General features: G+C 41.6%; 1 protein-coding gene across 2 annotated transcripts in view; it reads right to left on the bottom strand.

The window, feature by feature from the left end:
• The window catches only part of Slc16a7 (solute carrier family 16 member 7), a 153,165-nt gene extending 141,294 nt beyond the window's left edge, over positions 1–11,871 (bottom strand). For both annotated transcript variants that reach the window (XM_027392274.2, XM_027392275.2), the window contains exon 1: positions 11,387–11,871. The gene's annotated coding sequence lies outside the window, so the exon portion shown is untranslated. The remainder of the gene's footprint in view (positions 1–11,386) is intronic.
• Between the last annotated feature and the right edge of the window lie 1,169 nt (positions 11,872–13,040).

Raw genomic sequence — 13,040 nt, 5'->3', positions numbered from 1 at the left:
CCAGAAGGAGTGTTCACCAGAGGCTCTGCTCTACTTGCACTGAAGGAGACAACAGAGCCGCAGCCCCTAATTATACCAAATGGAGAAAGAGAATCGTCCTAAAGCACAAGCTCCACCTATACCTACTAGAGGAAGAGATGTGTAGACAACAAGGTAAGAACACACTCAACATTAATAAAGAGCAATGTGGCACCACTAGAAACTAGTGGTGCTACAACAGCAAGACTTTAACATCCCAACACAGATGAAGTAGAAGAAGAAAACAACTTAAAAAATTAACTTTATGAGGATGATTGAGGCCCATGAAGAGGAAACGAAAAATTCTCTGAAAGAAATGGAGGAAAAGACAAACAAAAATTGGAAGATATCAACAAATTCCTTAAAGAAAACCAAGAAAAAGCAATCAAATCAGTAAAGGAAATGATTCAAGGCATGAAATCTGAAATAGAGACAATAAAGAAAACACAGAGGGAATTCTGGAAATGGAAATTCTGGATAAATCGATCAAGAACCACAAATGCAAGCATAAACAACAGAGTACAAGAGATGGAAGAGAGAATTTCAGGCATTGAAGATAACTTGGAGAAAACAGATTGATTGGTTAAAGAAAATTTTAAAGTTTAACATAAAACTTGTAGGGAATCTGGGGCACCATGAAAAGGCCTAACCTAAGAATAATAGGGATAGAAGAAGAAGTCCAACTCAAAGGCACAGAAAATATATTCAACAAAATCATAGAAGAAAATTTCCCCAAACTAAAGAGAGACATGCCTATGACAATATAAGAGGCTTACAGAACACCAAATACACTAGACCAAAAAAAGCTCCCTCGCCATATAATAATCAAAACAATAAACATACAGAATAAAGAACGAATATTAAGAGCTACAAAGGAGAAAGGCCAGGTAACATACAAAGGCAGACCTATCAGAATTACACCTGACTTCCCAAAGGAAACAATGAAAGCCGAAAGGTCTGGGTCAGAGGTTATGCAGACACTAAGGAACCATGGATGCCAGCCCAGACTACTTTACCCAGCAAAGCTTTCAATAACCGTAGATGGGGAAAACAAGATATTCCACAATAAAACCAAATTTAAACAACACCTATCCACAAACCCAGCCCTACAGAAAGTACTAGAAGGAAAACGCCAACCAAAGGAAATCACCTACATCCACTATAACACGGGAAATACATGAGCTTACAGCAGCAAACCCCAAAGAAGGGATCGAACACAAAATGTCATTACCAACAACAAAAGCAAAAATAACAGGAACTAGCAAACACTAACCACTAATATCCATTAATATAAATGATGTCGATTCACCTATAAAAAGACACAGACTAACAGATTGGATGGGAAAACAGAATCCATCCTTCTGATGCATATAAGAAATATACTACAAACTCTCAGACAGATATTACCTCAGAGTAAAGGGTTGGGGGAAAAAATTCCAATCAAATGGACCTAATAAACAAGCTAGTGTAGCTATCCTAATATCTAACAAAATAGACTTCAAACTAAAAATCAGAAAAGATAAAGAAGGGCATTTTATATTCATTACAGGAAAAAGCTATCAAGAGAAAATCTGAATTCTGAACATTCATGCCCCAAACACAAGGGAACTCCCGAACTTGTAAATGTAACATTACTAAACCTTAAATTACAAACCAAGCCCCACAAACTAACAGTGGGAGACTTCAACATCCCACTCTAACCACTGGACAGATCTGCCAGACAGATGCTTAACATAGAAATAAGGGAACTAATTGAGGTTATGACTCAAATGTACTTAACAGACATCTACAGAACATTCCACCCAAACACAAAAGAATATACCTTCTTTTCAGCACCTCATGGAATTTTCTCAAAAATTGACCACATACTCTGTAATAAAGCAAACCTCAGCAGATACAAAACCAGCAACATTAATTTCAGAAAACCCACAAACACAATAATCAGAATCCCTACTGAGTCAAGGAAGAAATATAGAAATAAAAGAACATTAATTACACAAAAGGCTTCCTAAAATTTAATGAAAATGACCTTACAACAAACACAAACTTATGGGACACAATGAAAGCAGTGCTGAGAGGAAAGTTCATAGCACTTAATGCCTACATAAAGACAATAGAAAAATCACACACTAGTGAATTACTAGAACAACTGAAAGTGCTAGAATAAAAAGAAGCAAACTCACCTGAAGGAGTAGATGACAAGTAGATGAGGGATGAAATCAATAAAATAGAAACAAAGCAATGTAAAGAATCAATGAGACAAAGAGTTGGTCCTTTGAGAGATTCAACAAAATAGACAAACCTTTATCCAAACTAACCAAAAGGCAGAGAGAGAAGATCCAAAATAACGAACTCAGAAATGAAAAGGGGGACACAACAAACACTGAGGGTATCCAGAGAATCATCAGATAATACTTCAAAAACCTGTACTCCACAAAACTGGAAAACTTTAAGGAGATGGACAATTTTTTAGATAAGTACCACATACCAAAATTAAATCAAGAACAGATAAGTAACTTAAATACACCTATAACCCCTAAGAAAATATAAACAGTTACCTATCATCTCCCAAACAAAAAAAGCCAAGGCCTAGATGGATTCAGTGCATAGTTCTACCAGATATTCAAAGAACATCTAATACTAAAACTCCTCAAATTATTCCACACAATAGAAACAAAAGGAACATTGCCAAACTCTTTGTAAGAGGCTACAATTACACTAATACCCAAACCACACAAAGACACAACTGAGAAAGAGAATTATAGAACAATTTCCCTCATGAACATATATGCAAAAATACTCAATAAAATACTGACAAACGGACTTCAAGAACACATCAGAAAAATCATCCACCATGACAAAGCAGGATTAATTCCATAGATGCAGGTATGGTTCAATGTATGAGAAAATCCATTCATGTAATCATATAAACAAACTGAAAGAAAAAACACATGATCATCTCACTAGATGATGAAAAAGCGTTTGACAAATTTAACACCCCTTCATGATAAAGGTCTTGGAGAGAAGAGCAATACAAAGAACATACCTAAACATAATAAAGGTAATATACAGTAACCCAACAGCCAGCATCAAACTAAATGGAGAAAAACTCAAAACAATCCCACTGAAATCAGGAACAAGATAGGACTGACCAATCTCTCCATATCTATTCAACATAGTACTTGAAGTTCTAGGTATAGCTATAAGACAACAAAAGGAGATCAAAGGGATACAAATTGGAAAAGTCACACTCTCACTACTTGCTGATGATATGATAGTATATATAAGTGAACCCAAAAATTTTACAACAGAATTCCTACAACTGATAAACACCTTCAGTAATGTAGCAGGATACAAGACTAATTCAAAACAAACAAACAAACAAACAAAAATCCAGTAGCCCTCCTATATACAGATGAAAAATGGGTTGGGAAGGAAATCAAAGAAACATCACCCTTCACAATAACCACAAATAACAAAAATATCTTGGAGTAACTCTAACCAAACAAGCAAAAGACCTTTATGATAAGAACTTCAAGTCTTTAAAGAAAGAAATTAAAGATATCAGAAAATAGTAAGATCCCCCACCCTCTTGGATAGGTAGGATCAACATAGTAAAAAATGGCAATCCTACCAAAAGTTATCTACCAATTCAATGCAATCACCATAAAAATCCCAGAACAATTCTTCACAGACCTTGAAAGAGCAATACTCAACTTCCTATGGAAAAACAAAAAGCCCAGGATACCCAAAACAATCCTATAATAAAGGATCATCTGGGGGCATCACTATGCCTGACTTCAAGCTCTACTATAGAGCTATAGTAATGAAAACAGCTTGGTATTGGCATAAAAACAGAATCAAATCCAAGACCCTGATGTCAATGCACACACCTATGAACACAATTTTTGACAAAGAAACTACAAATATAAACTGGAAAAAAAGAAAATATATTCAACAAATGGTACTGGTATAACTTGCTGTCACCATGGGGAAGAATGCAAACAGATCCATATCTATCGTCATACACAAAACTCAAGTCCAAATGCATCAAATACCTCAATATAAATCCATCTACACTGAACCTCATAGAAGAGAAAGCTGGAAATACATTTGAATGCATAGGCACAGGAGACCACTTTCTAAATAGAATACCGGTAGCACAGACTCTGAGAGCAACAATTAACAAATGGGACCTCCTGAAACTGGGAAGCTTCTGTAAAGCAAAGAACATGGTCAGCAAGACAAAAAGACTCCCTATAGACTGGAAAAAATCATCACCAACCCCACATCTAACGGAGAGCTGATCTCCAAAATATACAATAAACTCAAGAAAATGGAAATCAAACAACCAAATAATCCAATTAAAAAATGGAGTACAGATCTAAATAGAGAATTCTCAACAGAACAATCTCAAATAACAGAAAGACACTCATTAGATATAATTCCTTCAGCAGACTCTCAAATCCCAACCTCTGCCACCTGCAGAGAAGTAAGAATAATAATATTAGCAATTTCTATTATCTATATCCCTAAAGGATGTGATTGGGAGCAGCTTTCCCAGGCTCACCTCTTAGTGTCAACAAAACCAAGCCTCACTGAACTGTTCTATGCCTTGTTCAATCTCATTCTATCCCCTACATCACATCTTGGGTCATGCTACCATTTCATCTTGAAATGCTGTTACATCCAAGTATGTTTGTTCCTAGTATTAATTTCACCTTCAGAGTTGGGGCTTAGACTCTACACGCAAATCTCCTCTGACTTGGGATGGGTCAGAGAAGTTTAATGGCCTTGCATTTCATGTGTCTTATTTGTCCTAAGGCTGCTGTGACAGTAGCCTTTGTATCAGTCTTTGGTTTCTCAGAAGAAGGTGGATTTCTGATGTCCCAGATGATATGTAAGTTTGTGTCTTTAGACATTTGGTGGATTGGGAGATGGCAGGAAGTGCAGAGAGCACCTATGTGGTGGGAAGTAACATGTAGGTTGTACTTCAGCATCTTCAGCAAACCACACTTAGGGTCCATTTCAAGGATGCATATGGAGGTGGCCTATTACTTTAAGGGCAGTTGCAATATGACAGATGTTTACTCAGCTTCTGGGATCGATAAAACAAGTCTCTTTCTTAGTTGATCAAGAACCCATGTAATTATGGTGACAGCTTATAGGTCAAAGCTTAAAAAAATGACTGATGACTGTGAGAAAAAAAGGCTGAGCAAGGTGGTCTTTCAAATGTCTAGATTAATGTGACACCAGTGAAGGAGATGTGGAAACTGTAAGAAAGACACAAAAAGTAAGAAAAGAGGAAGGGGGGAAACAGGTTAAGGACCAGAGAGTACTGGATGTGATGTAGCACAGCATGGGGAGCTGTCCAGCAGAAGTGTGCACATTTCTGTCAAGGCCCAGAGCCCTGGTTCTTTCTCCCCACACCTCTGCAGCTATTTACTGCAGTGCTGAGAACTGAATCGAGGGCTTCATGCATGCCAAGCAATCTACAAACTGAGCTACAACCCGAGCTACAACTGCTTGAGCCTTTAAGATGGGGCTTCTTGGTAAGAGGTCCTTAGGTTATTGAGGATATGGGCAGAAGATCACAGAATCCCAGTCCCTCTCTGGCATGTGGCCCTTTGCATTTTTAAACATGCCCACCACAATGTGCCATTATAGACCACCCTCACTGAATAGAAACGAATGCCTGCCATACCGCAGACAGATGTGTGATTCTTTGACGCTGTGATCTGAGTGAACACATTTTTATTTCTAAGTTACCTGCCTCAGAGAGTTCAGTGTAGCCTGACCAATACACCATTGTGCCAGGTAATAGCTTTAAATGGAATCTAAGTGAGAATACAATTTCTCAATATAATTAGTGAGGAAATAAGTGTTTGAAATACCTTTCTTTTGAATACCAATGCTTTATATAAATCTTTATCTAGACAAATATTTCACTTGTATCTACTAATACAAAGTACTTTTGATTTAAAGCTATAATATATATGATAAGCATTACCAAATAGGGATAACTGATTTCTGTAGTTAAACTACATGAACAGTGCCATGGAAATACCAATAAACTGCTCAAAATCTTTAACAGAAAACTGAAAAAAAAAAAAAAAAACTTTCCTTTAGCACAGTGTAGCTGCCACTCAGAAACTTCGTGGGAATTTTCAGAAACTCCTTTGGGATTTCCATGAATATTAATGAAAATGCTTGCAAGAGTTTTATTATTAGGCCAGGAAAATTATTTACAAAATATGTGCATCATTTATCAGCACTGATATATATGAATATATTAGAAATGTCTCTGGTGAACCCAAGTATAAATTACTGCAGCCCTACCTGGACTAGCCTATTATTGGTAAACTCAGTGTTTAATTTATAATTAATTATTTCCATTTTTATAGTGCTAGGGGTGGAACCCTGGGCAGCTTGCATTCTAATACAATATTTTTGGTTATTTTTTTCAGTTCACACACACACAGTAATCCCCTATATTTACTGGATGTCACATATGGATGGGACTATCAATATTTACTCTTCCACAAACTGTCTATGTTAGGCTGCTCCATCATACGGTGGGTGTAAAGCACCAGATCATCTAAACAAGTAGACTGGCCTTCTGAGTCCAACATTTAAGTGACCAAGTGAGAAAATACAGCTTGCTGTGAAATTCTTTTGAATGTTCTGCTACTCACTAAGTACCACATTGATCCACATTTTTAAAAATCATTTTAGAAGTATTTTATCTAGCCCAGGATGGCCTCCAAATAGTTATGGAATTGAGACTGGCACTGCAGCTCTTGATCATCCTGCCTCTAGCTTCCAGAGCTGGTATAACAAATATGTATACCTGCTAATCCAGTTGAGAAAGCTTGCCACAAAACAAAAACAAAAACAAAAACAAAAGACCAGTGTGTTCCATGTTTAATTATATATCACCAATATGTCACCTAGCTAGGGTTTCCAATCAGTTAAGATAAATAAGCCAGTGAAGTTGGAAATGACCTGTTAAGCCCTAAGGCCAGTATTAATATTGGCTAGATACTATTGCCTTAAATTATTTCTATGCATAAGTTAGTTCTAAATACTATTCCATTTAATCTTTCTAATCGATATGAAATTTGCTCTTATCTTCTTTTTTTTCACAAAGAAGGAACCAAGATTTGAAGAGGTTTGACAACTAGTCCTAACTGGTCAAAGACAGAACCAAAAAAATCGTAACATAGACAGGCTAGTCTTCAGAGCACCTACTTTGACCTTTGACTTCTGTTCTATCCTAGCCACAAGGCTTCCCAGATTAGTCAGATAGGACCTCTGCTCTCTAGACCAAGGAAGCCCAGAAAAACAGAATTGGATGTATCCTCAAATAAGCAGAATTTAAGATAAAATGGAACAGTCTGTGTGAAGAGACTCCTAGGTCAATATCAAGAGAGTCCTGATGAAGACAGGTGATGTCAACTCATGGGCACAGGAGAGGTCTTAACCACTGAAATAGGTTAGAGGATGGGGTAGGAAGGGAGACAAAGGCAGTGAGGGAAGTCTTTGTAATTGCTGTGGGCCATTCTATTTGTTTGGCATCATTTATGACATTTCACATTCAGTATTCTCTTTGGTGTTAAAAAAAAATATCCTGGAAGTTCCACTCTCACATGGCATAGGACAAAGCCATCTCAACAGTCATTTAAAACCAGACCCTAAAGGAGTCTTGTGTGTGTGTGTGTGTGTGTGTGTGTGTGTGTGTGTGTGTGTGTGTGTGTGTTGAGTATCTCTCCTGTCTACTTAGAGTGGGCTTCACTTTGATATTACAGCATATGTGCTCCTATTGCTAACTTACCATTCAAGAGAAAACAGTTTTCTACTTCACACAAAAAGTCTCACAAACTAGATAGCTCAGTTAAACACCAGGAGTTCCTACAAGGGATTTCAGCTATCCTGACTTTGAGGGCAGAATGCCCCCCCCTCCATGGTACTTGCTGCCTGAATTAGGGCTGAAGACAGAAGAGGTCAGTGTGCTCTTTGCTGGTTTCCTTCTCCTAGTACCATGTGCCAGGCACTGAAGACCACAACAGACAAAGAAGAATTTGCCCTTGATTAATGTCATACAAGGCAGAATCTACATTATACAGCTCTTAGGATCAGGCAGCCTGTTCATCCCAGATCTGTCATCAACTAGTTGCTATAGCTTGAACCTGGTTTGCCCCCACCCAACATACATGTAGAGCCCTGAACTACTTGCAAAAAGGTGCCAAAGACTTGAAAGAGAAGATGGGATTCTATGGGAGTAAAGCTTCTCATGAGATTAGTTAGGTCTAGTGGGACTTGGTTAGTCACCAGGAGATCAGTTTGTTAAAACTTAAGACCACCCAACATGTTTGGCCACTTTTGTATGTACCTATTTACCTTACTATATCACTATGTTATCATTTTCCAAGAGACACTAAGTAGCTGCTAGTACCGTGACATTTGGGTTTTCCATCAATCTGTATCATGAGGCAAACTCAGCTCCTTTTAAAAACATGTTATGCAGCATGAGATAGCTTGTTAGAGAAACGTAAAACAGACTACCAGACTATGCTGACAGAGTAAACCCTGTAACTGTGCCTAAACATTTCTGTAAATATAAATATAGACAACTCTACCCTGTAGTGTTCTTAGATGTTAACAGAAAATACCAGCACCAGGCCTGAAGATAGCATTCTAAAGATGCTAAGAATACTATCCTGGCATGGACTGCACAGTGAACATCACTGCTTGACGGAGTTCCAGCATTTGGACTCTGGAGATCACACTTCTCCAGCACCTTTTAATTTCATTTTTAATGATTCTCACTCTTAGGCCTTTTCCTTCAGGGACTTTTGAATATGGACCTTTGAAGGATAAAAATGTGTAGGATGGTAGGTAGCCCTCTATTACAAAATAATCCTGTGGTAAAAAATCCTTGCCAACTCAGAAACAATCGTGGTATCTCGGTCTTAATGACTGGGTGTTAGTTTCTTTTTTGTCATATAAATTTTCCCAAGTGTTTTAATGAGTACGGAATCAAAGGGAAAGTTCTAGAGACACCACATCTATGAACCCAAAACACAATTCTGGATAAGGAGCATCATTGAAGTCATCCTACCTTCCATACCTCGAGGAAGGATGAAAGCCTGAAATACAGGGCAGATACTGTACAAGAAACAGGCGTGTCTAGAAACAAACTGGAATTGATAGGAGCGTGTGCTAATTTGCAGATAAGAAACTGTTGGTGACACTGAAGGTCACATCAGGGAAAGAGTGGCACATGCCCGCAATCTCTGTCCCTGGGGAAGAGGACCAATGTCAAGTCTCCCTAGGCAACACAGAGAATCCAAGGCCTGTCTGGCTAATTTAGCAAGAGTCCGCCTCAAAATAAGTGGATAGGGACATTGCACAATGATAGATCCCTGGGCTTAATCCTCTGCTGCTCCCCCACAAAACTTCAGATTGTTAACCACTAGTTTAAAACAAAACAAACAAAACCCAAAACAAAACACACAGGAGGAAAGAGCAGTATTGATGTGAACTGTAAGGATTTAGGCATTATCTCGGCCTGCCCCTGTCAGCTGGCAGAATGCACTCAGGCGGTACCCCGGTCAGCCCAGGGTTCCATGGTTGTATAGTCTGCAGGCGGGTGCAAAAGACTCCTTTAAAAGAAAGACCCCCCACCCACTGAACGCTGTCTTTCTTGCTCTCTCTTTCCCTCTCTCTTTCCCTGGGGCAGATGGGACTTTTCCTGTCTCCCTCTTCTCTTCTGTCCTCACTCTGTGTTTCTGTGCCTTTTTACCTCCACCCCTCTTCCCTTTCTAATAAAACTTCTCACTAAGCTCTGTCTGCCTGGCATGTTTGTCCCTCCGCCTCGGTCACCCTTGCCTGTCATGGAATCCACCAAGTTCCTCCACAACACTTTTTCATAACATGAACATCTGTGAGCTGTGGCAGCACACACTGAGATAGCTGTCTTACGCCATGCCATCCCTGTCGCTAATATCATTTAGTTACCCTCTCATCTAGATGGACTTCAACGCACAGCACAGTGAAGCAGATGATGGAGTTAGCATTATCTCACGACTTAACCTCGTTCAACGCTCATCTTTGTTCGGCGTCCCACACTCAACTCTCCTTTTTCTATCACCTTCTTTAAATGCAGCTTGGTGGTTGGGGTGACAGAGTACAGTCAATGGGACCTAGGCAGGCCTTGAAAGGCCTCCTGTATGTGCTGACCGGTTTCAGCCTTGAAGCCTGGTATGCCAGGATTTGTGTCCATGATTTCCTCTTGCCCAGGCTTTTAGGGTCATGTGTTCGTCACTCCCTGCTATTTTTATTCCTTCATTGCATTTCCTTCTGGTTTGAGGAGGGAGGAGGACATGGATTATTAGCTTTTGAATGGCTACTAGACAGCCCTCAAGGAGGCCCAGTCTTATTTCTTCACCAAAGTGAGTTAAAGAAACACTCGAAGAGAAATAGCTGTGTGTGTGTGTGTGTGTGTGTGTGTGTGTGTGTGTGTGTGTGTGTGTGTGGTGGTGGTGGTGGTGGTGGTGGTGGTGGTGGTGTGCCTGTGCTGCTTCTCCAAGTAAAACAAGAGTAGTCCAACCAGGAATGAGAGAGGCCTAAAGCACTATCGCCCCTCCCAAAGCGATCTGCAGAAGGTAGCAGAAGTAGAAAAGGTATCAGAAGTAGAAAAGGATGGAGAGGCCAGCTGGGATGCAGCATCCGCTGGGGCTCACAGCCACCTGTGCTACCTAGCCAAGACTGTCACCCCCAGCGTGGTGAAGTGGTTCAGGAGGCTCAGAGGACATCAGGGTGGCACAGGCCCTTCTCAAGCCCCTGGAAGACAACCACAAGCCTCTCTTGCCAGCAGCCTCTACCTTGACTTCCTGGGAACCGAAACAGAACACCTTGCCTTCCTCGAAGACTCAGATCTTCTTCAGAAAGAGCTGCCATTCCCTCCACGCACTTCCCCACCCATCCAAACCCACTGCAAGGACACCGCCCAGGATGCTGTAGGTCAGGGAAGATTCTGGAGAACACCTCGGGGGCGCTGGCCTGGCAGGGCCCGCCCACTCACTGTCCTGAGGTGCCCGCACCAGGACTGCACTAGCAGCTGGTGGCGTGGGCCCTGCAACCTCTGGATCCCCAGACCTCGGGGGCCCCCGAAGCGCCCGCCCGAGCCCGCGCCGGATCGGCTTCGGGATTTTGTCTATATAAGGGCTCAGGGCACAAGGCGCGCGCGGGCTGGCAGCCGGGGTTGCAGGCTCTCTGCACCCGCGTGCGGTCCCTGGGTAGCCGCACTCGCTCTCCTCCCGCCTCGTCCTCCTCCTCCCGTCCTCCCAGGGAGCACCGCCTTTACCTGGCTCCAGCACCCGGTGCACACACCGCAGCTCTCCCGGTCCCCCCGCCCAGCTGCAGCCTCCTCGCCTCGCTGTCACCGGCTGAATGGAATTATTTATTTATTTATGTCCCCTGACGTGTCCTCGCCTGCCGAGGCCTGGGGGAGGGGGACGGGGGCGGGGGCGGAGGCAGATTGGGGTACCCGGGAGCGCGCCTGGGTGCGGTGCCGGGGAGGACGCGGGAGGAGGGCGCGGGCTGGGGGCGCAGGGAAGGAAGGCGCACTGAGCATGCTCCCAAGGGCGCCGTGGTTGTGCTGGTCGGTGCGAGCTCTGTGGCTCCCAGCACTCCACTTCGGGTTTTAGTTCTGACCAGGAGCGATCGGTGGTGGCTGGGCACTCAGACTTGCTTCCAGGCTGGTGCTTTGGCGCCCAACCTGAGAAGGCAGGTGTGAGGTGGCTCTAGAGACCTAGGCTGTTATGCAATCTCCAGATAAGGATGCCGAGAGGAGCCTGCTGCGGAAGGCAGAGAAAAGAGCAAGACCTCTTCATGAGCTAGGGCGGAAAGGGCTGTGTGACTCATCCATCCATTCATGCATTTGTCCCTTCATTCAGTTCAGGATTTCTGTCAGTAGTGAGTGCTGGCCCGATTGAGGATGGAGAAAGAGATTCTGGTCAGAGCCAAATCCCTCCATGGAAAAGACAAAATTTAGGCGAAAGGAGAAGGGGAACAGAAAACAGCACAAGACGCAGAAAGTATGAGAATTCGGTGGTGGGGGAGATTGTCGATTTTAATTCCTTTCCTTTTTGTAGCTCACATTATTCCAGTTTTCAAGACAGGATTTACTTACTTGACAAAGAATAATGCACAAATGTTGATTTTGTTTCTTCCCCTAACATGTCCTTCTTGGGGAAGTTAAAAAGAGGAAGGGTTGGCGCTGAAGAGTTAGACAACTCCCAAGACTGGCTTTCTTTAACCTCTTTAAGTGGACTCTCTGATTAGAAAAGCTGTGTGGAGCTTTTGCATTTGAGAACTTCGTTGAAGTTTTCTGTCCATTTAACTGGCCTTTCCTTCTCTTAATTTCATAACGCAACACTCCATTGTAGATGGAGTCTACAATTGTAGACTGAATTGTAGATGCAGTCTACAATTAATTACGTTATACACATTTGGAGGCAGACACGGGAAGGTGGTACCACTTGGATAAATTCGGGAGGTATTGCTTTGCTCCAGCTAGTCAGTCTGTAGGCAAGGGCAGAATTTGAATTTCAGGTTCTGCAATTACAAAAGAGGAATATGGTTTGCATAAGACTTAGGCAGGACGAATATATAAAGGGAAATATAAAGCGATCAGGAGAAAATTTGAGAGGACCCAGTGGAGTGGTGGCCGCTAGTTTCCAAATGTGCCATACAAAAAACTTCATTGGATAAAGAAGTTTGCCGCCGAGTCCGGTGGCCTGAGTATGATGCTCAGAATCTACATAGCAGAGAGGACCTACCCTTTCAAGCTGTTCTCTTTCCCCCACACCCCTGGCAAGCATGTACATGTACACACGTGTATACATACACATACAATACACACGAAATAAATAATGATAAATGTTAACTGATTTTAAGAAGATTATAATTCCAAAATTAAAAGTTAAGGCAGAACATTCTGGAAACAACCTGTTTTC

The sequence above is a fragment of the Cricetulus griseus genome, assembly GCF_003668045.3.
Source record: "Cricetulus griseus strain 17A/GY chromosome 1 unlocalized genomic scaffold, alternate assembly CriGri-PICRH-1.0 chr1_0, whole genome shotgun sequence".
In the NCBI taxonomy this organism is placed as follows: Eukaryota; Metazoa; Chordata; class Mammalia; order Rodentia; family Cricetidae; genus Cricetulus; species Cricetulus griseus.
This window is presented reverse-complemented; position numbering and strand designations above follow the sequence as displayed.